General features: G+C 46.0%; 1 protein-coding gene across 2 annotated transcripts in view; it reads right to left on the minus strand.

Annotated features, from left to right (window-relative positions):
* The window catches only part of SEC22C (SEC22 homolog C, vesicle trafficking protein), a 36,960-nt gene extending 27,350 nt beyond the window's left edge, over positions 1 to 9,610 (minus strand). For both annotated transcript variants that reach the window (XM_075922893.2, XM_075922892.2), the window contains exon 1: positions 9,475 to 9,610. The gene's annotated coding sequence lies outside the window, so the exon portion shown is untranslated. The remainder of the gene's footprint in view (positions 1 to 9,474) is intronic.
* Between the last annotated feature and the right edge of the window lie 14,389 nt (positions 9,611 to 23,999).

The raw sequence follows: 23,999 nt of genomic DNA on the forward strand, positions 1-23,999 counted from the left end.
GATAGTGTCCAATCAGTGTGGATGCTATCTTTCAAAATAGCACACCACTATTTCGTTGCGCTTTCTGCATGTGGATGCTCTCTTTCGAAAAAAGCTTTCCCAGAAGATCTCTTCCAGAAAAGCTTATTCCAAAAGACGCTTGCAGTGTAGACATATCCTAATCCAGCTGGTGCGGTCAACAAAGGTAGCGAGGACATGGCGGTAAGAGCTTCAGCACAGGCTAGCCACACCAGTTCAGCCTCTCAGGCATTCTAGGTACACACTTGAGCTGCTAGCCCTTTCAGGATCCACACTGCCATATCTTCACTGCTATTACCCATGCAAGCTGAATTAAGCCCATGCTGCAATCACTCCTTAATCTGCATTGCAGAAATAGCCTTACTGTTTCAGACAATTCTCAATGTAAAACATCAAGAAATAATTTTTGTCCAAAAATGTTCAGGACTTCCTTACAGACTGTATAAAAACGTAAAGAGGGGATAACCCCTATTCTTCCTTAGCAGGCCACTTAATATCCCATTGAAGCAAATTAAGTGTCAGGCTATCCCAGGTACATTCTAGAAGGACAGTAGACATGTGCCTCAAAATATATATCATGAGAATTTAGCAGCAAAAATGCTAGAAGACTAAGGCATCAACTCACACTTCATCTCAGAAACAGAGAACTCAATGGATTGTCTAAGAAAGCTTGCTGGTGAACTGATCAGCAAACTCCCATATTCCAGGTAGGGATGTTAGCGAGTAGTCGACTACCCGATAAGCACAAGCTTATTGAGTAGTCGACTGGAGTATCAACTACTTGCTTCCCCCGCCCCCTTGCTGCCTCTATAAGGGGCAGCCGGGGAAAGAACAGGAGCCAGTGCTGGGGGAAGCTGGCTTAAATCTCTGCGGTGCTACCTGCCCCACCACCCTGCCTCTATCAGAGGCAGCAGTGGGGGAATAGGGGAGGCTGCTCCGGCAGCATCCTCTGTCCGTGGGTGTCCCAGCTAGGAAGCCTTAGCTGCTGTGAACAGAGGCTGAGCTGGCAGCAGCCCCTGTTTAAGGTGGCCAGGACTGGCCACTGAGAGCCGGGACTAAGCTGCCCTAGCTCATGCTGGTCCCGGATGCTGCACCTCTGCATATTAAATGTACTAAGAGCCCGGCAGCTCTTACAACTTTTAAAATGCAGAGCCACAGTGCAGGTGGCTCCTGGAGCTGGAACGAGTTGGGAGTGCTCAGTCTCAGCTTGAGCCAGCTTCCGGAGCTACCCCCACGAAGCTCTGCAGAGCGGTCCTTATCGACTACTCGTGTAGTCGGTACAAACTGTATTGACTACACGATTAGCCAGATAACCATTTAACATCCTTAATTCCAGGAGATATGCTAGCCTAATAACATTTGTTTGCTTCAAGGCAAGTTCTTTGTACAACAGAATCACAGGACTGGAAGGGATCTCAAGAGGTCATCTAGTCCTGTCCCCTGCACTCATGATAGGATTAGTATTACCTAAACCATCCCAAACATGTATTTCTCTAACCTGTTCTTAAAAATCTTCAGTGATGGAGATTCCAAAACCTCCCTAGGCAATTTATATCACTGCTCAAACACCCTGCCAGTTAGGGAGTGTCTCCTAACATCAAACTTAAACCATGCTTGCTGCAATTTCAGACCCTTGCTTCTTTCCCTACCCTCAGAGATTAAGAAGAATTTTTATCCTTGCTCCTTATAACAACTTATGTACTTGAAAACTGTTATAATGTCCCCTCTGTCTCTTTTCCAATCTACCCTCATAGGTCCTGTTTTTAGACCTTTTAGTTTCTCTTTTCTGGGCATTCTTCAATTTATCCACATCTTTCCTGAAATGTGACACCCAGAACTGGACACTGAATATTCCACAATATTCAGTGCTTTTTTTGTAACAGTACTACCCGGTACGCAGTACCGGCACCTCCAGTCAGAGCTCAACAACTTTTCTCCTGGAGTACTGGAGCTTTTTTTTTTTAAACACAAAAAAAAGCACTGAGTCTAATCAACATGGAGCAAAAGAATTACTTTTTGTCTTGCTTCCACCATTCATGCTAATACCCCAGACTGATTTGAGGTGATTTTCTTTTGCAACTATACTGTTCACTCATATTTAATTTGTGATGCATTATGTCTCCCGAATCTCTTTCTGCAGTACTTCTTCCTTATCAATGGATATTAGCATCCATGGGTGTCCAGTATCCTAGACAGGGGAAATGCACAGCCTTCCCAAATGGCCAGACACGGCCCCACCCACACTCCACCCCCAGAACACCTACAGTAGGCATACCAAGGCAGAATGTTGCTGCCCCCGAGTGCCCACCCTCCCCAGTGTTCTGGGGCCAGGAAGGCTGGGGCCATGCGCCCCCCTCCCTCCCCAGTGCTCCAGGCCAGGGAGGCTGGGGCACACATGCGTGCTGGCCGGCTCCTGTGGTGGAGGGCAGAGCCCCAACAGAAGGGGTGGGGCTGTAGATGGGAAGGGGGGCTGTGTCCCTCAACCCTACTTTCACTGACCACCCATGTTAGCATTCCTAGACATAGTATGAAATCAGAACTGCATCACATAAAGTACATATAATGCCACATTTAAACTTTTGTTTTACGATAGGGAAAAAAAGAGGGACACAATTCAGAGAATTTTGAAATATATTCTCAAGGCAAAAATAGTTCATGGGGAGAGGTAAATAAACTCAATTAGAGTCAATATTACACTTTATAACCATGAGGTCCGGCATGCTGAACTAGCCACCTTATCAAAAAAGAATAAGGCCCATAATTACACATAATTCAATTTTTTTGCTGTGGTTGTGCAACTAGAGATCCAGAGGGAGCAAATCCTCCATTCTCAGAATAGTGCTGACATTTGTGATAGGATTATATTTATCATAACTACGAAGCAAACAAAGAAAGAGCCACATGGTGTTTAAATGCCATTAAAAGAGAAAAATAGCCAGCATTTGCTAAATTGAACAACACTACAAAACGGTTAGTGTTGAACTTTTAAAACGGAGAGCAAAAACATGAAGCAGTTAATGTTTCTTGGCACTATATTTCACAGCTGTGTTTAAAATAACTGATCACAAAAGAAAACTAAACCCAAAAATAATTACATTTTAGTAAGCATCTATTTAACAGTAACTCCCATTCACCTACTAAACAAGATACACAAGAGTGAAACATCACAATGACCTTTCATATCTAAGTCTTAAAAAAAAAAAGTGAACAAATATGCTCAGACTTTATCCCACTGAAAAAAAGTTTGTTGGTTCAGAAGTACAAATATTAACATTGTTAACTGTCAACTGAGATCAGTTCCTCAAAACAGCAGAGTTGTCGCATTCACTGGATGCTACTTCTAGAAGATTAAGATGAATATATCTAAAATTGTGTTTCAGATGTACATAAGATAATTAATTAATAAATGAGGTACATCCAACACTCCTACTTATTCTTTGTAATAGAAGAGCAAAGAGACATTTAATTAAATGGAAAGGCAATACATTTAAAACCTAAAAACAATAATCCTTTTAACACAACACAGTTAACCTATACAACTCTTTGCCTCAAACTAGTTTTGCCAAGATTTTAGGATTCAAAAAGGGAATAGACATTTGTGTGGATACTGAGAACACAGATAGCCACTTTAGCTAGAATTAACTGCTTTTCATCATTTCAAAGGAACTGTGTACAACTTTTTAAAACATCTACTCATGAACAGGAGAGAGAGATTGTGTATTTTTCACTGATCTGAAGTTTTGTTAGAAGTCCAATAGAGGCTCAATTAGAGGTCACCCCTCTCCAATCTGAAAATTTACCATTTATTCCTACCCTTTGTTTCCTGTCTTTTAACCAGTTCTCAACCCAAGAAAGGACCTTCCCTCTTACCCCATAGCCATGTAATTTACACATGTAATGTCCAATCTACACTGACAGCATTGCTAATTTCACAAACTTTATTTAAAGGGACATTTCAATAGACTAGGTGGGAACTGATTTAACAAAAAAGAAATCAAATTTTAACATGAAATACACTTGTATATCTAATAATATCCCAAAAATATGCTTTTTAGCCTAATGATCAAAGACTAATCACTGTATTGTATATGGCTGAATTAGACATTTAGGGTAGAGCTACATAGCAGCGTTATCTTGAAATAGCTGACATTATTTCGAAATAAGAGAGAGCATGTCTACACAGCAAGCCATTATTTAGAAATAATGGTGAGCTGAAGGGCTTCTTACTCGGACTGCAGAAGAGTAAAGGAAGGTCAAAGGAAGAGTATTCTTTCTTTGACTTCCTGCTCTGTAGATAGCACCACAAGCCAAGTTAAGCTATTTCAACTTAAGCTACACAATTGACACAGATCAAATTGTTTATCTTAATTCAACTTTTGCCCTGCTGTGTAGACATGCCCTTACTGAGGTATTATTGCACCCCGCTTCATGAGCAGGGCCATACCAAAATCACAGACATGAAAAATGTGTCACATACTATGAAATCGGATCTCTCCCTAGGAAATCTGGTCTTTTGCATGCTTTTCCTCTATATTATAGAGATATCAGGAGGAGACTAGCCTCTCTCAAAATGGGAGTCCTGACCCAACGGAGTTAAAAGGCTATTTTAGAGGGCTGCAATATTGCCACCCTTATTTCTGTACTGCTGTCTTCAGAGCTGAGTGGCCATAAAGTGGTGGTTGTTGGCCAGGCACCCAACTCTGCATGCAGCCAGGCAGAAGTAAGGGCGGCAATGCCTACCACACCATCCTTACTGGCAATGGCTTTGCCTTCAGTTAGGATCCCAACCAGCAGCTACTGCTCTCCAGCTTCCCAGCTCTGAAGGCAGCATCACTGCCAATAGCAGTGAAAAAATAAGGGTAGCAGCACTGTAACTTGCTGAACAACAGCTTTGCAACCTCTCTACATCTTCTTTTTGGGTTAGGATCCCTACAATTACAGCACCATGAAATTTCAGATTTAAATATCTGAAAATCATGAAATTTACAATTTTTGAAGATCCTATGAATGTGAAAATTGACCAAACCAGATCATAAATTTGCTAGAGCCCTACTCATGGGTAAATTAGAGATCCCATTTAGAAAATAGGTCACACATTTTTCAGTACATTTTTCTTCATATTGTGCAATTTAGAAAGATATAGCCACCCAAAAGGTTCTGAGGACACATGCAGACAGCTGAATGGCCATTCTTTAAAAATATATTGTTCTTGGTTTTAAGCAAAACATTCACGTATTGTTGAAAAAGTTTGTCTTTGTTTAGTCAGAAAGGGATGGTTAGCAGCATTCAAGAAGCTAGAGTGTCTTGACTCCAACTTTCTCCCTATGGAAATGCTGCATTTAGGCCAATTTCAGCCATCTGATATACTATCTTAGAGTTACTGTGCCAAGTTCTGCCCACCACCCCACTGAAAATTGTGGGAAAGCTGGTAAAAGTTACATCAGTGCTCAGCCCTTTTTTCTGCACTCCACTCATCTGAGGAAGTGGGTTTTGCCGATTAAAGCACATGATTTTATATATATGTTAGTCTCTAAGGTGCTACAGGACTACCGTATATTCCGGCGTACAAGACGACCTCTGATGTTAAAAAACATCCCCCCAAAATCGGGGGTCGTCTTGTACGCCGGATGCACCGCCGCCGGAGCCCCTCCGCGGCTTTGAAAGCCTCGGGGGAAGCCGGCAGGGGGGCATCCCAGGCGCGCATGGGCTGCCCCCCCGCCGGAGCCCCTCTGCGGCTTTGAAAGCCTCGGGGGAAGCCGGCGGCGGGGCATCCCAGGCGCGCATGGGCTGCCCCCCCGCCGGAGCCCCTCCGCGGCTTTGAAAGCCTCGGGGGAAGCCGGCGGCGGGGCATCCCAGGCGCGCATGGGCTGCCCCCCCGCCGGAGCCCCTCCGCGGCGGCGCGGAGGGGCTCCGGCGGGGGGGCAGCCCATGCGCACCTGGGATGCCCCGCCGCCGGCTTCCCCCGAGGCTTTCAAAGCCGCGGAGGGGCTCCGGCGGGGGCGCAGCCCATGCGCGCCTGGGATGCCCCGCCGCCGGCCTCCCCCGAGGCTTTCAAAGCCGCGGAGGGGCTCCGGCGGGGGGGCAGCCCATGCGCGCCTGGGATGCCCCCCCGCCGGCTTCCCCCGAGGCTTTCAAAGCCGCGGAGGGGCTCCGGCGGGGGGGCAGCCCATGCGCGCCTGGGATGCCCCCCCGCCCGGCTCCCCCGAGGCTTTCAAAGCCTCGGAGGGGCTCCGGCGGGGGGGGGGGGGGCAGCCCAGGCGCTCCTGGCGGCTTTGCTCCCGGTGCCTCTGGTCTGCTGGGGACCATCTCCAGCAGACCAGGGACACCGGGAGCAAAGGAGGCGGAGGGGCGCTGGGGTATAAGATGAAACCCTATCTCTTAATTAAAAAGATAGGGGGTCGTCTTATACACCCAGTCGCCCTATACGCCGGAAAATACGGTACTCGTTTTTAAAGTTACAGACTAACACAACTACCCCCCTGAGATTTTTGATCAGTGCTCAAGAAAGCTTTGGAGGAAGTTGAGGTTTTCAGCTGAGCGTTTGATTCAGAATTATGGTTTTGCTACATGTAATGCACCTTTGATCTCATTTTCAGATGGACCAAACATCCACAGCTTCCACTAAAGGCAGAGTGCACAAAACCTCAACAGGTCTATTAGGCATAGAACGGTCTAAACAAACAAATGTAAGGGGACTGTTAGCCCCTTGCTAAAACTCTGTGGGAGTTTTTGATTCGCCAGCTCCCAGTGTCAAAAGGGGAGGGTCCATGAGAAATCAGAGCCCTGGGACTGACAGACCCCAGAGATAATGGAAAGCAGCCAACACTTCAGCTCGGCCTGATTGACAGGTTGGACAGGCCAGTGAGGAAAGCAAGAGGCCAGGCCCCGTCCTCCCTGTGAGCTGGGATTGTTCTGGGTCTCTCTAAGCAAACAGAGAGCTGAGAGACAGCTAAGAGCAGTGCAAGCTGTGTGCAGAAGAAGCCCTGCAGCGACAAAGCCAGACACAGACAGCCCAAGGAGTGCAAGCTGTGTGGAGAGACAGTTTTGCAGCAATAGAGCCAGGCACACACAGCTCAAGGAGCACAGACCCTGTGTTGAGCAGCAGACTGGCAGTGCTCAGAGAAGCCAAAAGGGACAGAAAAGCAACGCAAGGAGCTGGACCCTGACAAGGCAGCACAGCCTGCAGCTGGGTGTGGTGAGCAGCTGGGACCAGCAAAGTGTGGGGAGAGGCTCTGGGCAGGGAGATATCACCAGCCAAGAGGCCCAGCAGGCCAGACTGGGAGAGGGGGTCTGGCCACTTAGAGCTTGAGGCTGTGTGGTCACTGCCAGAGCAAGCGTGTCCAGCCTGCAGCCCCCTGCAGCACATCCAGGGCCTCTAAGGAAGAGACTATGAACTGTCCTTACACTCTGCAGACTGCTGTTTTGATGTCCCTGTGCTACAGAGCAGGACTGTGTGTTCTCATTTAACCATTCTCATTTTTTTCTTATTCTTTTCTCTTCAATCAGTTGATGCTTAATAAATTGTATTTGCTTTGAACCTGATGAAATGATCACTGGGCCAAGAAAGCATGCAGTGTAAAGAGAGCACCTCGGAGTGGGGACACCCTAACTCCTGCCCCTAGTGACTACAAGGTCGGGGATTAAGTCCCAGGAAACCTGGGCCCAGCCTTGTTGGGGTTTCGAGGACTCTGCTACTCAGGAGAGTGGAAGGGGAGCCCTCAGGATCAGGGGAGCCGTGGGGTAAAGGAAGTGGGAGCGGGGACTCAGATCCTTTCGCTGGTCCATTTCACCAGGGTGGTATAGAAGCCAGGAAAGTTCCCCACAATAGCGGGACCATTCCTCCACTTACACAAAGGAAGTATACAACTTCATCAACTTTTAACAAAGCTGCAGATCACACACTGAAATTTAGCCTCAGAAAATAAAAATAAAGGGGGTGAGCATATATATTAGTGGAAACAAGAGTGAGGCCTTTGTATTTTCTGTGGAAGCACATATCCTGGGTGAACTGTACCAACGCATGTCACACTGGAAGGCTACATCTACACTGCAGGCTTCTTTTGCACAAGAACTCTTGAGCAAAACAATTCTTGCACAAGGTCTTCCACAAGAGCGCGTCCACACTGCCATGTGCTTTTGACAAGAGAGTCCATGGCAGCGTGGACACTCTCTTGCACAAGAAAGCTCTGATGGCCATTTTAGCCATAGGGCTTTCTTGTGCAAGAAATTCATGTTGCCTGTCTACACTGCCTTTTTGTGGAAGAGCACTTGTGCAAGAAGGCTTATTCCTCATGGGGAGAGGAATAACTCTTCCAGAAGAAGTCCTGTTTTCCGACACTTCACTGTAAATTTACTTGCGCAAGAACGTGCGTGCAGTGTAGACGCCCTGCAAGTTTTTGCGCAAGAACAAACGTTCTTGCGCAAAAAGCCTGCAGTGTAGACATAGCCGAAGACTATCTCTTTCCTTATGCTTTGACAACACTATTATACGCAGTATAGTTGTAGTCTGGTCAGTCCCAGGATAAAGTAGGTGAGGTGGAGAAATCTTCAAAGTGTGACTCCGGGGCACCCAAAACACTCAAAACGCAGGCGGCAAAGAAGAAGAACTCCAAATCTATTATTTTTACACAATCTCATAAGTTTTGGTCAGAACTGCTCGTGAATTTGGAGGATTTGGGGTTGACAGTAGCAGGTCTGTATCCCCAGGGCACACACCAGCCTGTCCCCCTCCCTCCTTCCTCAGCCCCCCTCCGTCTCCTACCCTCCACAGTCCCCTCCTCCTCCTCAGCCCCCCCAGCCTCGCCACCCACTTCCCGCCCCCCCAGCCTCGCCACCCACTTCCCACCCTCCTCAGGCCCCCCAGCCTCACCACCCACTTCCCGCCCTCCCAGCCTCGCCACCCACTTCCTGCCCTCCTCAGGCCCCCCAGCCTCTCCCTCAGGCCCCCCAGCCTCGCCACTCCCTCAGGCCCCCCAGCCTCGCCACCCACTTCCCGCCCTCCTCAGCCCCCCCAGCCTCGCCACCCCCTTAGCCCCCCCCAGCCTCGCCACCCACTTCCCGCCCTCCTCAGCACCCCCAGCCTCGCCACCCCCTTAGCCCCCCCAGCCTCGCCACCCACTTCCCGCCCTCCTCAGCACCCCCCCAGCCTCCCACCAACTTCCCGCCCTCCTCAGCCCCCAGCCTCGCCAACCCCCTCCCCCCCCAGCCTCGCCACCCCCTTCCCGCCCTCCTCAGCACCCCCCCCCCCCCCCCCCCCCCCCCCCCCCCCCCCCCCCCCCCCCCCCCCCCCCCCCCCCCCCCCCCCCTCCCACCAACTTCCCCCCTCCTCCCCCCCCAGCCTCGCCACCCCCTTCCCGCCCTCCTCAGCACCCCCCCAGCCTCCCACCCCCTTCCCGCCCTCCTCAGCCTCCCGCCTTCCTGAGCCCCGCCCGCACTGACGGGCTCCCGGGCTCTTACCTTCCCCGCGCCGGGCCCTGTCACAGCCACCAGCAGCCGGCGGGGAAGGCGGCCCCACAACAACAAACCCGCCCGCCCCTTCCGGCCTCCTGCCGAGACGGCGGCTAGAGAGTCCACCCGCCCCCGGAGCATGCCGGGAACCGGGCAAAGCAGGCGGGTCCTCCGCTGGAGGCTCCGCTCTTAAAGGGCCAGGCGCCGCAGGGGGTGGTGCTCCACAGACATCCTCAGTATCATTTTCAGTCCCATTAAATCATGGGTTCCCAAACTGGGGGGGCGTGCCCCCCGGGGGGGGTGCAGAAATTCCAGGGGGGGGGCGTAAGGCAACCCAGCCACACACACACCCCATCAATTCCCCCCCTCCCCCAAGTTTTGCTGCTATTTTTGGGGGCGGGGGGGGGCATGAGGGTTTCTCAAAAATCGAAAAGGGGGACGTGATGCCGAAAAGTTTGGGAACCACTGCATTAAATCTTGCCATCAGGCCACTGGCTGTGGGTGATGCAGTCAGGTGTCCGGTTTTGAACCGGACAGTTCAGTATTTGAACTTTCTGTTCCAGGAAACAAATTGAGAAAATAGAAATGAGAAAATATAGATGTCTGGTATTTTCTAAATAAGATGTAATGTAGATTGTGATGTAAATGTCAGGTGTGTCTGGTATTTTTGTTGACACTATCTGGCAACCCTAGTCAGGTGCCTAAATGCCAATTAGGGCTGGGACTTTAAAGGATCACTTTCTCCATGTTCGGTCTCAGCCCAGAGGTGAATTATTCAGGCAATTTTTCAGCAAAATCCATTCAGTTGTTATTTGAGGTGCATATACATGAAAATACTAATGCCTCAATGTTAGCGGTGTGTTCCCATCAGACACTGCACATGGATAAATCAAACATCGCTGATGGTAGAAACATCACTTGCGACTTGATCCAAGACCATAGATTACAATGAGATCTGAGGAAGAAACATAGTTTGAATGAAAGTTAATAAAATGATTAAAGTTGTGTCCATTTTAAAAGATAAATCTCAAGCACACAAGACATGGTTTTGCATTCAGGATTATTGGGGGAGACCTGTCTAAAATTCTAGCAATTATCTCGTGTTTAAATTGTATTATTTACTCTATTGAGGCCTAGTTGTGAATCGAGACCCCATTCTGCTAGCTGCTGTACAGATAACTTTAGGAGACAAAGCTTCCAAAGAAGTCAAGCGGGCTTATTGAGTCATGCCAAAACCCCAAAATTGTTGGGGCATTTACTATCGTAAGGCCATTTAAAATCAGAGGAAGAATGTCATAGGAAATATCTGTAACCATGCTAAGTGGCTGATGATCCCATATTTTGTAGCTGGGGAAGAAGAATTAACAAAGAGGCTGAACAGCATAATCAAAGTCCTTCCAACAGCCAAAGTTTAAAACTGAGCTGATAGCTTTATCTTATTGCTGAGAAGCATGTTATGTTATTAATAGAAAAAGATCAAGCCTTACTACCATGGATTATGACCTCATTAGTCTTCATAAACTAATCAAAGTAAGATTGAATCAGTGCCTGAAGGGGAGAGATCAAAAGAAAGATCCGATGCTCAAGAAAACTATGGTGCGGATTCAGCGGGTGGCACTTTTTCTGTAAGTCAGTACTGAAGGGCTGTGTCTAGACTGGCCAGTTTTTCCGGAAAATCAGCCGCTTTTCCGGAAAAACTTGCCAGCTGTCTACACTGGCTGCTTGAATTTCCGCAAAAGCACTGACTTCCTACTGTAAGAAATCAGTGCTTTTTGCGGAAATACTATGCTGCTCCCATTCGGGCAAAAGTCCGTTTTGCGCAAAAGGGCCAGTGTAGACAGCTGAGATTTGTTTTCCGCAAAAAAGCCCCGATCACGAAAATGGCGATCGGGGCTTTTTTGCGCAAAAGCGTGTCTAGATTGGCACGGACGCTTTTCCACAAAAAGTGCTTTTGTGGAAAAGCGTCCGTGCCAATCTAGACGCTCTTTTCCGAAAATGCTTTTAACGGAAAACTTTTCCGTTAAAAGCATTTCCGGAAAATCATGCCAGTCTAGATGTAGCCCAGCAGTTGCAGAACATAGTGGTAAGAGCACTTGTGGGATAAGAACTGAGTTCTTATGATTTGTGATAATTAAAGATCCCAATGCAATTTTTGCTAGAGTTAGAAAATAGGTCTCACATTTTCCAGTACATTTTTCTTCATATTGTGCAATTTAGAAAGATATATCCAAAAGGCTCTGAGGACAGATGCAGACGGCTGTCTGGCCATCCTTTAAAAAATATATTGTTCTTGGTTTTTTTTAAGCAGAACATTCACGTATTGTTGAAAAAGTTTGTCTTTGTTTAGTCAGAAAGGGATGGTTGGCAGCATTCAAGAAGCTAGACTGTCTTGACTCAAGCATCTGTTCTTCTCACTGCTCATTCCTCCCAAGTTCAGCCCTGATGCCCCAGAGCGACTCCAGAGGAGGGCATGCCATGTGGCCCAATGCAGCCCAGCCTCTCCAGCCCTGGGGCACTGGGGAAGGGAGGAGGGTTTGCTGCACAGCCTAGCCCACCCTCTCCAGAACTGGGAAAGAGAGGACGGAATGCTGCGTGGCCTGGCCCAGCCTCTCCAGTCCCAGAGCACTGCAAGGGCAGGCGCTCAGGGCAACAACACTCCGCCCCCCGAACACCTATAGCAGGTGTTCTGGGAGCAGAGTGTGAGTAGGGCTATGCCTGGTGGTTTGGGAAGGCAAAGCTTTCCCCCGCCTAGCATACCGGATGCCCATGAGGTTCCACAAGAAAAACTTTCACTCCCTTCTCTCCTGAATCACCAAAACCACTTTCTGAGTTTCCCTGGAAGTCTTCCTTACAAGCATCATCCTTGTTTAGCTTGTAAAAGCTGACAAAGTCTCTGCCTATATTGGAATGGCTCTAAATAATAGAAGAAGTTATGAGCCTTTCATTCCAGTGATTTGTTGTAGTGGAAAGACACAAAATCCTCTTGTGGCCTTTTATCCACATTTCACTCAAGAATCAGTGAATGATGCTTTTATCTGAAGCATTCAGGAAGCAAACACATACACAGACTCTCACATACACATGGGGCTTTTCAACGGCAGATCAGAGGACAAAGCTCAATCTGTAAAGCACCAAGCCCCCTCAGCTCCCATAGAGGTAGCCCCTTGAAGGAAAATGCCTTAGTTTAACAATTGCAGTTGCCACCCTGGTGGGTCAACTGAATTTCAGCCCAGTTTACAGCTACAGTTACCCTTGTGGAATAGGGGTGTCATTTTTACACTTTCTAGATAAGGTGTCCAAAGATTAGACAATGCTCCAGGTGGCAGGGAGAGAGAAGAGAGGGGGTACATGGCTCATTACAGTGTTGTCAACTCACAATTTTATCATGAGCCTTGTAATATTTTGTGTTTTATTTAAAGTTCCAGCTCCCAGAATCATGCAATTAAAAGAAAAACCCTAACTTTCATTCTAGCCCTTACAGCTTAACTTGAAAATGTGAATCCTAAATGCTCAAAAAACAAAAGTGTAATAAAAAAAAGAATCCAACCTTTATTATTGTTAAAGTGTCACGATTTTTAAGCCAATCTCTTCTTTCTTTGGGGCCTGGCTCCTGAGTTTTAAACACTATGGCTACGTCTACACTGCCCTCTTTTGTGCAAGAAAATATACAAATGAGGCGATGGGTGAATATCCCCATGCTTCATTGGCATACTTCATGAGTTGCCATTTTGCACAAGGGGCTTTTGCGCAGAAAGGAGCTATCTACACAGCTCCTTTTTGTGCAAAACCCCCCTCTTGCGCAAGAGACGTTATTTCTGGAAAAAAGTGGCAGAACGACTCTTGTGCAAGAGGGGGTTTTTGCGCAAAAAGGAACTGGGGAGACGGCTCCTTTTTGCATAAAAGCCCCTTGTGCAAAAATGGCAGCTCATGAAGTATGCAAATGAGGCACAGCGATAGTCACCGTTTTGCCTCATTTGCATATTTTCTTGCACAAGAGAGGGTGGTGTAGATGTAGCCTTAGGATTGTCAGTACTGCAACTGTTCACTGGGAGGGGGTATGCGGGAGTTCAGGTGACTCATCTCTTTTATGCTGATCAGTTTATCACCTTCTTTGCTGGGGCAAAAAAGGAGCGACTTTATAGCAGGCTTTACCACCTGCACAAAGTGACACATCTTAAGAAGATGTGAAAGGGACTAGTTCCTGCAACCGTGCATGTACAGTACACTCTGCACATGTTGCCTATAAATATTCTAGCAAATGAGTTACCTGGCACGAATGCTTGTGGAATCAGCAAACAGAGTCTATGCTCAGAGTGAAATTTTCATGGCTCAAGATTCCTCACATCACTTGAGCTCTAAAGGCTTCTTGGGAGACGTGCTTGCTGACTGGCCAGACATGGAAACATGCACTCTCTGCATGCTACAGAACAGTTCTAAGGGCCCAAACGGAACAGGCCACTTTGTGGGTACTGTTGGGATTTTGCGGTTCCCAGAGACTCAGGTGCTGGGCAGAATCAAGGGTCTTCAATTCAATTCAATTCAATTCGATTCGATTCAATTCAATTCAATTCTTTATTCAATGTGCACAAAGGGAGAGCCCCTGGTACTAAAATCAGCCAGAGCCCCTCGAGCAAGGAGCCCCTCCCCTTGCTGTTTTATAGCACATGGTTACAGGTTACATAACACAAACTTCTAAACCAATCAGATTCAACCTTTCCATATATGGCTTTGTTTGTCACATGCCTGCACCTCTCCAGTCCACATGCCGAGCTCACCCCCCTCCCCTTAGCCTCCCCCAGGCTGTTGCTAGGGTGGTGAGCCACAGCATGCCTCTCCATGCATACCCTTCAGCTCCCCCATTTGGTTTTGGGGCTAAGAACAATTCTTAGACCCCATTAACACCACTTCCTTGTATTTATTAGGAGCTATAATTGACCTTATCAACACTTAATTAATTACAGTTTTGGTAACAGAATTAAACAATACATTCAACCTTTAATACATAATGGTATCTACACTAAAAGTAAGTCCCCATATCCATTGCGAAAACACAACTGAAATCCATCCCCAGGGAATCTCTGTTCCCACAATAGCAAACTCTTCTATCCACGGAATCACTGTAATTGCCTTACCACTTCTTTCATAATATCTTCCACAATAGGAAGTACGAGATGTTCAAGCCAGGCTTACTTTCCAAAGCTAAATACCCAAATCCACACCAGGTAGTGGAGTCTTTCTTCACTGTTATATCATCCATTAAATTAAACATTACATGCACCGTTAAGTCAGGTCCCAACATTTGAGATAGGGCTTGTCCTGACTCCATGTTTCTTATATACAAAACCCATCCTCACAGGATGGAACACTGGTCCCATGGGAAAGCTATATAGTTATCTCCAGCCATTATTACATACTCAGCTACACAGGTGTCTATGACATGAGAATGGGAGTGGGTGGAAGGGCTGAGCCTCCAATCCAGGAGACCAACCCACAGGAATTAACACCTCTCCAAAGATGGAATAATCATTCCAAAATGCCCATTATCAATAGAGACCACTCCCCTGCCATCATGCAAGGTGAAGACATTCAGTCTTTGAGAACTGCGGCTCTCACCCAACAGGGCACCTGTGACACGAGCAAGTCTCCTATCAGGGCTACGACTTTCATGTTAACACCATGCCAGTATGATAACACCATTCCAGACCAATGCTTGCTCATACATTTTAGTAGTTTTTAATAGATGGCTGAGTACAACAGTGAGGACCTAACCAACTATGTTGCTGAGTTAAGGTGATATCTAATTAATTAGACATGAGCCCTATTCTCACCACAATAAACTGTCATCCCTGCTACTAACAAATTTTCAACCCAGTCCCTATTATGAGATTTGATAGCTTGAGTAATGGCATTTACAACTGATCCAGTGGCTCCTCCCCAGGTGACTACATCAATAAAACACTTAACAATACTGAGAATGGCCCTCAAGGCGTCCATAGGGTAAACAGAGATTATTGTGCCCTATGTTGAGTGTCACCCTTGTATACTTTTACTCGTGACAGGTGCACCCAAACTGGAATTCCAGTGACCCGGGCCGCTGAAGGAGTTACCAGGAGAACCATGTGAGGTCCAGTCCAGGCTGGTTCAAAGGTTCGTTTTCTATAGGCTTTCACCAGTACCTGATCACCGGGCTGCACCTCACATGTGTCCTCTTCACTAGCCTTTGGGTCTGGTTCAGTTCGGGGGTCCTGTGAGACACACTGAGATAACAATTTGCAATATTCAACAAGCTGGTCACCCATGACATACAACTCCCCCGCTCCAATGCACAGATTTCCTGGCGTCCTCATCGCCCGCCCTGTCAGCATTTCAAAAGGAGATAAGGAATGTGGATTAGTAGGACTGGATCTCATAGACATGAGAACCACTGGTAAATTGGTGACCCAATCTTTCCCTGTAGCAGAAAACATCTGTTTGGTTAGTTTGTTTTTAATGGTTCGGTTAGCTCTTTCTACTAATCCCGAACTCTGGGGATGGTAGGGACAGTGGAATTTCTGTTTGATCCCCAGTGACATGCATACTGTTTTCATCACCTTCCCTGTAAAGTGGGTACCTTGGTCACTATCAATGAAGCATGGAAATCCCCATCGGGGAATTATTTCAGTCATCAATATTTTAGCTACATCAGATGCAGTGGCCTTGGCCACTGGGAAAGCTTCTACCCACTTAGTAAAGTGATCCATGATCACCAGAACATATTCTTTCCCTCTGCACCTTGGCAGGGGTCCAATGAAATCTACTTGTAACTGTGTGAAGGGCTGTGTTGGTCTTGGCTGATGTCGCATTCTCACTTTCACTGTGGGAGCAGAATTACATTGAGCACATGTTACACACCTCCTCACATAATCATGCACATTTGCATTAAGCTTAGGATGCCACCAGGTGTCTGACATCCGGTGGATCACCCTCCGTGCTCCATCATGTCCCAACATGTGATATATTTGTATCATAGTTCCCATCAGCACATTTGGTAACACTAATGTGTTTCCTGGGCCTCTCCAAGTGTTATCATCACACAGTTTTCCCCCATTATCCATCCATAACCACTTTTCTGCCCTTGGTGCAGAGTGTTGGATGTCCTGTAATTCAAAAAAGTTTGGGGTTTTTATGAGAGGCTGTGTTGCAGCAATCAATTGCATCTCTTTACCTTCCACTGCTGCTCGTTTAGCTAGTTCGTCTGCCCTTCGGTTCCCCTTACTATGAGGGTCTGTCCCTTTTGTGTGGGCCCTCACTTTTATCACAGCTAATTCAGTAGGTTTCTGCATGGCTTCATGAAGTTTCTCCACTATTCCCCCATTTTGTATTGGGGATCCTGTACTCGTCAGGAATCCCCGATTTACCCACAAGTTAACATAATCATGTACAACCCCAAACGCATATCTAGAATCAGTATATATGTTTACAGCATGACCTTTCGCAGCTTCACATGCTGCAACTAATGCCTGCAGTTCTGCTACTTGTGCAGATGCCCCAGGCAAACTGCCGTGTGCCACCAGCTGTCCATCTTGAGTACAAACGGCCCATCCTGTGTGTCGCTTGCCATCCACATAGAAGGAAGAACCATCCACATATAGGCAAGGGGCACCAGGTATTTCAGTTTCTTTTACCAATGGAACGTCCATGGGCTCTTCCTCAAGGCAACAATGATGTGGGTGTCCCTCATCTGGGGTAGGCATGAGGGTAGCAGGGTTTAACGATGATGCTCTTTGCAGATGTACCGAAGGCATTAGCAAGCTCGTTTCCCATCGAGTCCATCTTGCTACATGGACTGCTGAGGATTTCTTCCCTGATAAAATAGCAAGCACAGCGTGAGGTACAACAATATTTACATCCTGTGAACCAATAAGTGGTGTGGCCTGATTTAGGGCCATAGAAGCTCCTTCCACTGCCTGAAGGCATGGTGGCATTGCTTGAGCGACAGCATCTAGTTTAGAAGAGTAGTATGCTACTGGGCGCTGTTTATCCCCATGTTTTTGCGTTAATACTGCTGCCATATGTCCCTCACTTACATGCGTGTACAATGTAAAAGGCATTAATGGATTAGGAAGTCCCAACCCTGGGGCAGTACTTAGCCTTTTTTTCAATGTGGTAAATGCCTGTTCACAGTCAAGTGTCCATTCAATTGCCTCATGTGGTCCACCAGCACCCTTCAGGAGATTATTAAGAGGCTGGACAATCCTTGAATAATTGGGGATTTGAGTTCGGCAGAAATTGAATAGCCCCAACACTTTCCTAACTCCCCTGACCGTAGTTGGTCGTGGGCATGCATTAATAGCCTCAGTGCGGTCAACAGTTAAACGCTTGTACCCTTTGGATATTAGGTACCCCAGATATGATACTTCCCCCTTTGCAATCTGAGCCTTTCTAGCATTACATTTTACCCCACTGTCTGCCAAGTGCTGCAGGATCACTTCTAAGTCTTTCATGTGCGTTTGGCGATCTGGTGAGGAGATAAGAAGATCATCAACATACTGTACAACACAAGAAGCCATGTCTGGCAGCTTTGCCAGCACATCAGCTAATGCTCTATGAAACAAAGTAGGTGAGTTATGAAAACCCTGGCTTAGGCGAGTAAAAGTATATTGCTTCCCTTTAACAGTAAATGCAAACCAAAATTGACTGTCAGGGTGCACAGGAACAGACCAAAAACCATTGCTGATGTCCAAGGCTGTAAACATTACGTGATCACTAGGTACAGTAGAAAGAATAGTACTAGGGTCTGCAACTAGGGGGGTGAGTCTGTCTGCATGTATGTTAATATTTCGATAATCAATGGTAAGCCGCCATGATCCATCTGGCTTCTTAACAGGCCAGACAGGTGAATTACATTTTGACTGTATTTCTTTTACAACTCCTCTCTTTAACAACTCTTTGACTGTACTTTCTACTGCTGTCAGGGCCTCTGGCTTAATTGGATAGGGACGTGCGGGAGGGGGAGGGTTTCCTGTAATCACCACTGGTGGGACATTCATCAAACCACAGTCGAGTTTATCGGCTGCCCACACTCCCTCTGGTCCTGGCAGCTCAGGGAGCACCTGCACAACACACACACGTTCACCTGGAGAAGAATAGATCAGAGGCACATTAGCACTTGACTTTTGAGATGGTATTTGCAATGAAGGTGACTCACCCAGATTCAAATGACATCCCAATTTTCGTAACATGTCAATTCCCATTATTGTACCTTCAGCTTGTTTTGGTGCATAATAAAATCGCCCCATCCAAAAACGTTCTTCTGTCTCGATTAAAAGGGGCTTTGTCAGATATGCTTTCATACTTGCTCCCCCCAACCCTGTTAAAGTAGTAAATTTAGAAGTCAAAGGTAATCCTGGAATATCAGTAATGGATACTGAAGCTCCCGTATCTATAAGGATTTTACACGACATGCCCCCAATCCTAGCATTTAGATACGGACGTGCAGATGAACCATACTGGCCCACTGCAATGGGGGCCGAAAGCCCCTAATCAGGAGATTTTTTCATGGAGTTGAGGATTTGTAGTAATTGGTCCCGAGACATAGTCTCAAGAGGGTCTTTACCCTTGTTACTAGGGCAATTCTTGGACCAATGCCCTGTCTGGTCACACTTCATACACCGATCAGCTCTTCCACCCCCTTTCTTATAACATTCCTTTTTGTTATGGCCCAACATTCCACAGTTACTACAATTACCACCTCCTACATTTGCTGCTTTAACTGCAGCAACAAAGTTATCTTCTAAACTCATGTTCAGTTTCCCTTTTCCTTTCTGTCCTCGGGTTTGCATTCTGTGCACCTTTCCTCCTGTATCCGGTTCCTGACTGTGTTTGCTAATGTTTGAAGCCCAAGTTAATAATTCAGCATAACCCGGAGGCTGAAAGCCAGTTTTCAGGGCTGCCTTATAAGGGCCACATACCCCATCAAGTACCCCCTCTATGAATACAGCATCTTCACGAGTAGCATTCTGTTGCCCCCCATACTGTTGATATAACTCAAACTTGTCTTCCACATATTTCTCAAATGGCTCATTTGGACGCTGTTTTCGGTTTGCATATAATGAGTACAAGTTAGTACCTGGCCCCAAAGCCACTGTTACAGCTTGTCGGAAATTCCGCACTGCAGTCTCCATATCAGCTGAGGAGGCAAAAATAGCAGTTGCCCATGCAGAGTTATTAAAGCCACCAGCAATTCTACTCCAGGCTGTGCCAGGACATTTTGCTTTTACCATGGTGAAAACATCAAAAGCATGCAGGCCTCCCACTACCATCCACTCCTGCATCTTTTCCCAGAAGGGTAGGTTTGGGTTATTAAGCTGCAAAGATGACAATTCTTTTAACATGCTCCGCAAGTCAGATGGACTCATAGGAGTGTGCTCTAGGCGACTCACAGTAGCAGGGTCCCCTTCCCCTTGATTAGGATTAGGGACAGTGTGCACTCTCACTGGAGCCATAAAACCAGACTGATATCCCCACATACCACATGTAGGGTCCAAAGGTGCTGAGGGACAAGATCTCTTTTCCTGCAAGGCTGTTTCTTTATAGTTTTTTGCTTCTGTTTGCAGTTTTTCTACCTCTGCTTCTAACTCTCCTATCCTTCCTTTTAGCATATCACACTTTCTAACCAGCTGTTCATAATCAACAATTAAACACATGCCAGCCATTTTGTCCTTCTCTTTACTGTCTTTTAACCCCATACACCAACAGGCAACATAATATGGATGTTTAGTTGGGTAATCAGCATGTGTTGGATATCCTTGTTTCAATGCCTTGTCATACTGAGACAGGGCAGATCTTATACCCAGCAGCCTCACATCTACACTGAGGACATCGTCTTCCTCTGATAAATATTGTGTTTTATGCACAAAATCAGTGTTGCCCACTTGTAATGGGGGTTGGTCATCCTTCTTTCTTTCAGTCACACAGCCAAGATATCTCAACAAGAAAACTAATAAACTTACTGCTACAATAGTGATAAAAGCACTAATTAAACACTCTTCATATTGTGGATCACTAAATCCCTTCATCTTTCCCTTTTTTTTTTAAACCTAAATAGCCTCCAATCTCAAAATCTTTAAATACAATACTGTTTACAAACTAATAACAATTTCCAATTAGGAGATCTGGGCCAGCCAACACATTAACTAGAGGTACTTATGGCTATACCTGCCCCTACATTAACTGTTGGTCCTTATGGCCTCTTTGATTTCCCACTTCAACAACACTTAGTCAGAGGAACTTACAGCTTAACCCGCCCCCACACTAAGTACAGTGTCTTAAGACTGCAACCAAAATGTTACAAAACTGCAACAAACCCCTTAAATTCTCCAACACCCAGTTTCACTTACTACAAAAGGTGTGAGAGTCACCAGTCAGGTCAGGGACACACAACCAAATGAAAAATGAACAAAATCACCCTCTAACTTGATTGTAGGTCTTGATCCTGAAGGATATTTCTCACCCTGCTCGCTGCGCCAAGAAACTGTTGGGATTTTGCGGTTCCCAGAGACTCAGGTGCTGGGCAGAATCAAGGGTCTTCAATTCAATTCAATTCAATTCGATTCGATTCAATTCAATTCAATTCTTTATTCAATGTGCACAAAGGGAGAGCCCCTGGTACTAAAATCAGCCAGAGCCCCTCGAGCAAGGAGCCCCTCCCCTTGCTGTTTTATAGCACATGGTTACAGGTTACATAACACAAACTTCTAAACCAATCAGATTCAACCTTTCCATATATGGCTTTGTTTGTCACATGCCTGCACCTCTCCAGTCCACATGCCGAGCTCACCCCCCTCCCCTTAGCCTCCCCCAGGCTGTTGCTAGGGTGGTGAGCCACAGCATGCCTCTCCATGCATACCCTTCAGTACTAAGCTAAGATGGACCAAAGAAATGGCCACAGATCTACCCTGATATGGCTCCAGTAGCCCCAGCAGCACATGAAAACATGCAGTCCTTGTGAGCTGGAACAGCAGTGAAGGACTCCTCTGTCCTACACGGAACCCAGATATTTGGTATTAATGCAAATGGTGTCCATTTAATCCAGAAAATGACATGTGATCCGCAAACATAATCATCAGTTCTTATTGAGGTCAACTGGATTCTTTCTATCGGCTTCACTAGTCATTGCATCAGGCCCCTTACTCATTCAAGTTTGGATGTTTTCCTCCTAGAGTTAATGAGGAACCAGATCCCTCACTGGTATAGGCAGGTGCCATGCGGCTGAGCCAGATTCCTTCTGAAATGTATGTGTGAAGGATATGTACTGTAATCTTCTCCTAATGAACTAAATAAAATTGTTTTCCTGCTAAAACAACATTTGCCTATACCTCACTTTCTAGCCTCTTTTCTGATTTATCTTACCAGTTTCCTCTGGCTCTTTCCTTTGCTAGAATACTACAGCAATTATTCTGGTTCCCCAAAGGCTCCTTGCATAAACGATTCATCCTTCAGCAGCTGCATTATGATGCTCAGAATTAAAGAAGGTTTTCTGATTCTTTGCACTTGCTGAACTGGAAGTGCGGTGCGCCATAGGCTACACACCATGGCTGTGTCTAGACTGGCCAGTTTTTCTGGAAAATCAGCCGCTTTTCCGGAAAAACTTACCAGCTGTCTACACTGGCTGCTTGAATTTCCGCAAAAGCACTGACTTCCTACTGTAAGAAATCAGTGCTTTTTGCGGAAATATTATGCTGCTCCTGTTTGGGCAAAAGTCCCTTTTGCGCAAAAGGGCCAGTGTACACAGCTGAGATTTGTTTTGCGCAAAAAAGCCCCGATCGCGAAAATGGCGATCGGGGCTTTTTTGCGCAAAAACGTGTCTAGATTGGCCACGGACGCTTTTCCGCAAAAAGGAGCGCCAAGGAGCGGTGCTGCGGGACCAACGAGCAGTGCCCCACCTGCTCTACCACAGGCCCCAGGCTTTGCTCTACCACAGGCTCCGGGGCGAGAAAATCCCCGTTCGTAACTGCGGATCCGACATAAGTCGGATCCGGGTAACTCGGGGACTGCCTGTACTGAAAACCTTCTCCCAATCAATCTCAGTCTGTATATTGCTCATGAATAGCTTGTTGTCAGTATTTGATATTCTGACACTGAACTGGGCTGGTTAGTTTTGACCTTAAGTGTAGATCAGAAGGTACTCTGTCTGCACTTTGATTGGGTGATCTTCACTCTTAGAATCATATTTCTGGAACAAAAACAAACTTTGGCCAGGATGTTTAAATCAGACTCAGCCATGTCAACACCTGATTCAGAAAACAGACTTCAAGTGTGCATCTCTTGCAGTTTGGCCTGATCTACAGATGCTAGCTACTGACATTCAAGCTCAGTTTAAAAGAATGTGGGGAAAATATTTTCTAGTTCAGCCAAGAAAGAGAATTTCGCTGGCTTCTTTCTGCAAATAAATTACTGACTAGATAATTTAAAGTGAGACTTTTTTGTGTGTAGGGAAGCTTTTTAACCTTATCTTCGGTGCCATAAATATATCTCCCTCTCCTAAAATAAATTTACATAATTTAGAAGCTGCTGAAGTCTCTGCAACAAAAAGAGACTGTAATACTGTATGTTTAGAATATGTGACTAAAGCTTTGGGACACTTAATCAAATAAACAACAAATGAAACACTGTAAAGACAAAACCATTGCATTCACCTTCAATATATATATATATAGTCTGATATTTTTATTGATCTTTTATTTATTTGTATTGCTGTTAACCATTATATTGCTTAAACACACATCTTGTGACAAAAGTTTTACAGATCTGGCTATCTAGTATGATTCCAGTTGACACTAATAACTGCATGGCTGAATTCCTACATAGTTTGTTCTTTATTATGCTGTGAGCAATTTCATGTATTACTAGTAATAGTAAAAAATCGATTTATTTATTATTCCTCTCACAAGGATTGGATAGTACCTTCAAATAAATGCTTTCCAGCACAGAGCAGCATAACCAAAACTAACTGACTGTAAAGGACTATAACACAGCTAATTTTCCAACTGATCTATAGTCACCTTTACAGAACAGCAGCATTTATCTTTATTTAACTGACAAACGCACACTACTCAGTCAGGCATAGGTGACGCTCAGCTAGTGATAGCCCTGTATTTATACTTGGAGTCAGTGGTTCTCTTATTGATGCTAGAGAAATAATTATAGCCAAATAAAGGATCCAGGCAAAGGGATTTTTTTTACTCATTATCACCTGATAAATCCTTGGTTTAATAACACACAGTTAGGGCCAATATCTGTCCTCAGTTACCCCGACGTATGGCTGGATTTATACCAAGGGAACTGAAAGTCCCTACTTGTAATATCAAAACTTCAGTTCTGCTCCCTATGCCCAGGTCTACACTAGAGAGTTATTTCGAAATAACGCCCCTTTATTTTGAAATAACAAGCAGAGCATCCACTCTACCAAGCCCGTCATTGCAAAATAAAGGGCTGTTTATTTTGAAATAATAACTCCTGCTTTCCATGAGGAATAATGCTTATTTTGAAATCGT

This window comes from Pelodiscus sinensis, chromosome 2 (assembly GCF_052426305.1).
Source record: "Pelodiscus sinensis isolate ZL-2025 chromosome 2, ASM5242630v1, whole genome shotgun sequence".
Taxonomy (NCBI): domain Eukaryota; kingdom Metazoa; phylum Chordata; order Testudines; family Trionychidae; genus Pelodiscus; species Pelodiscus sinensis.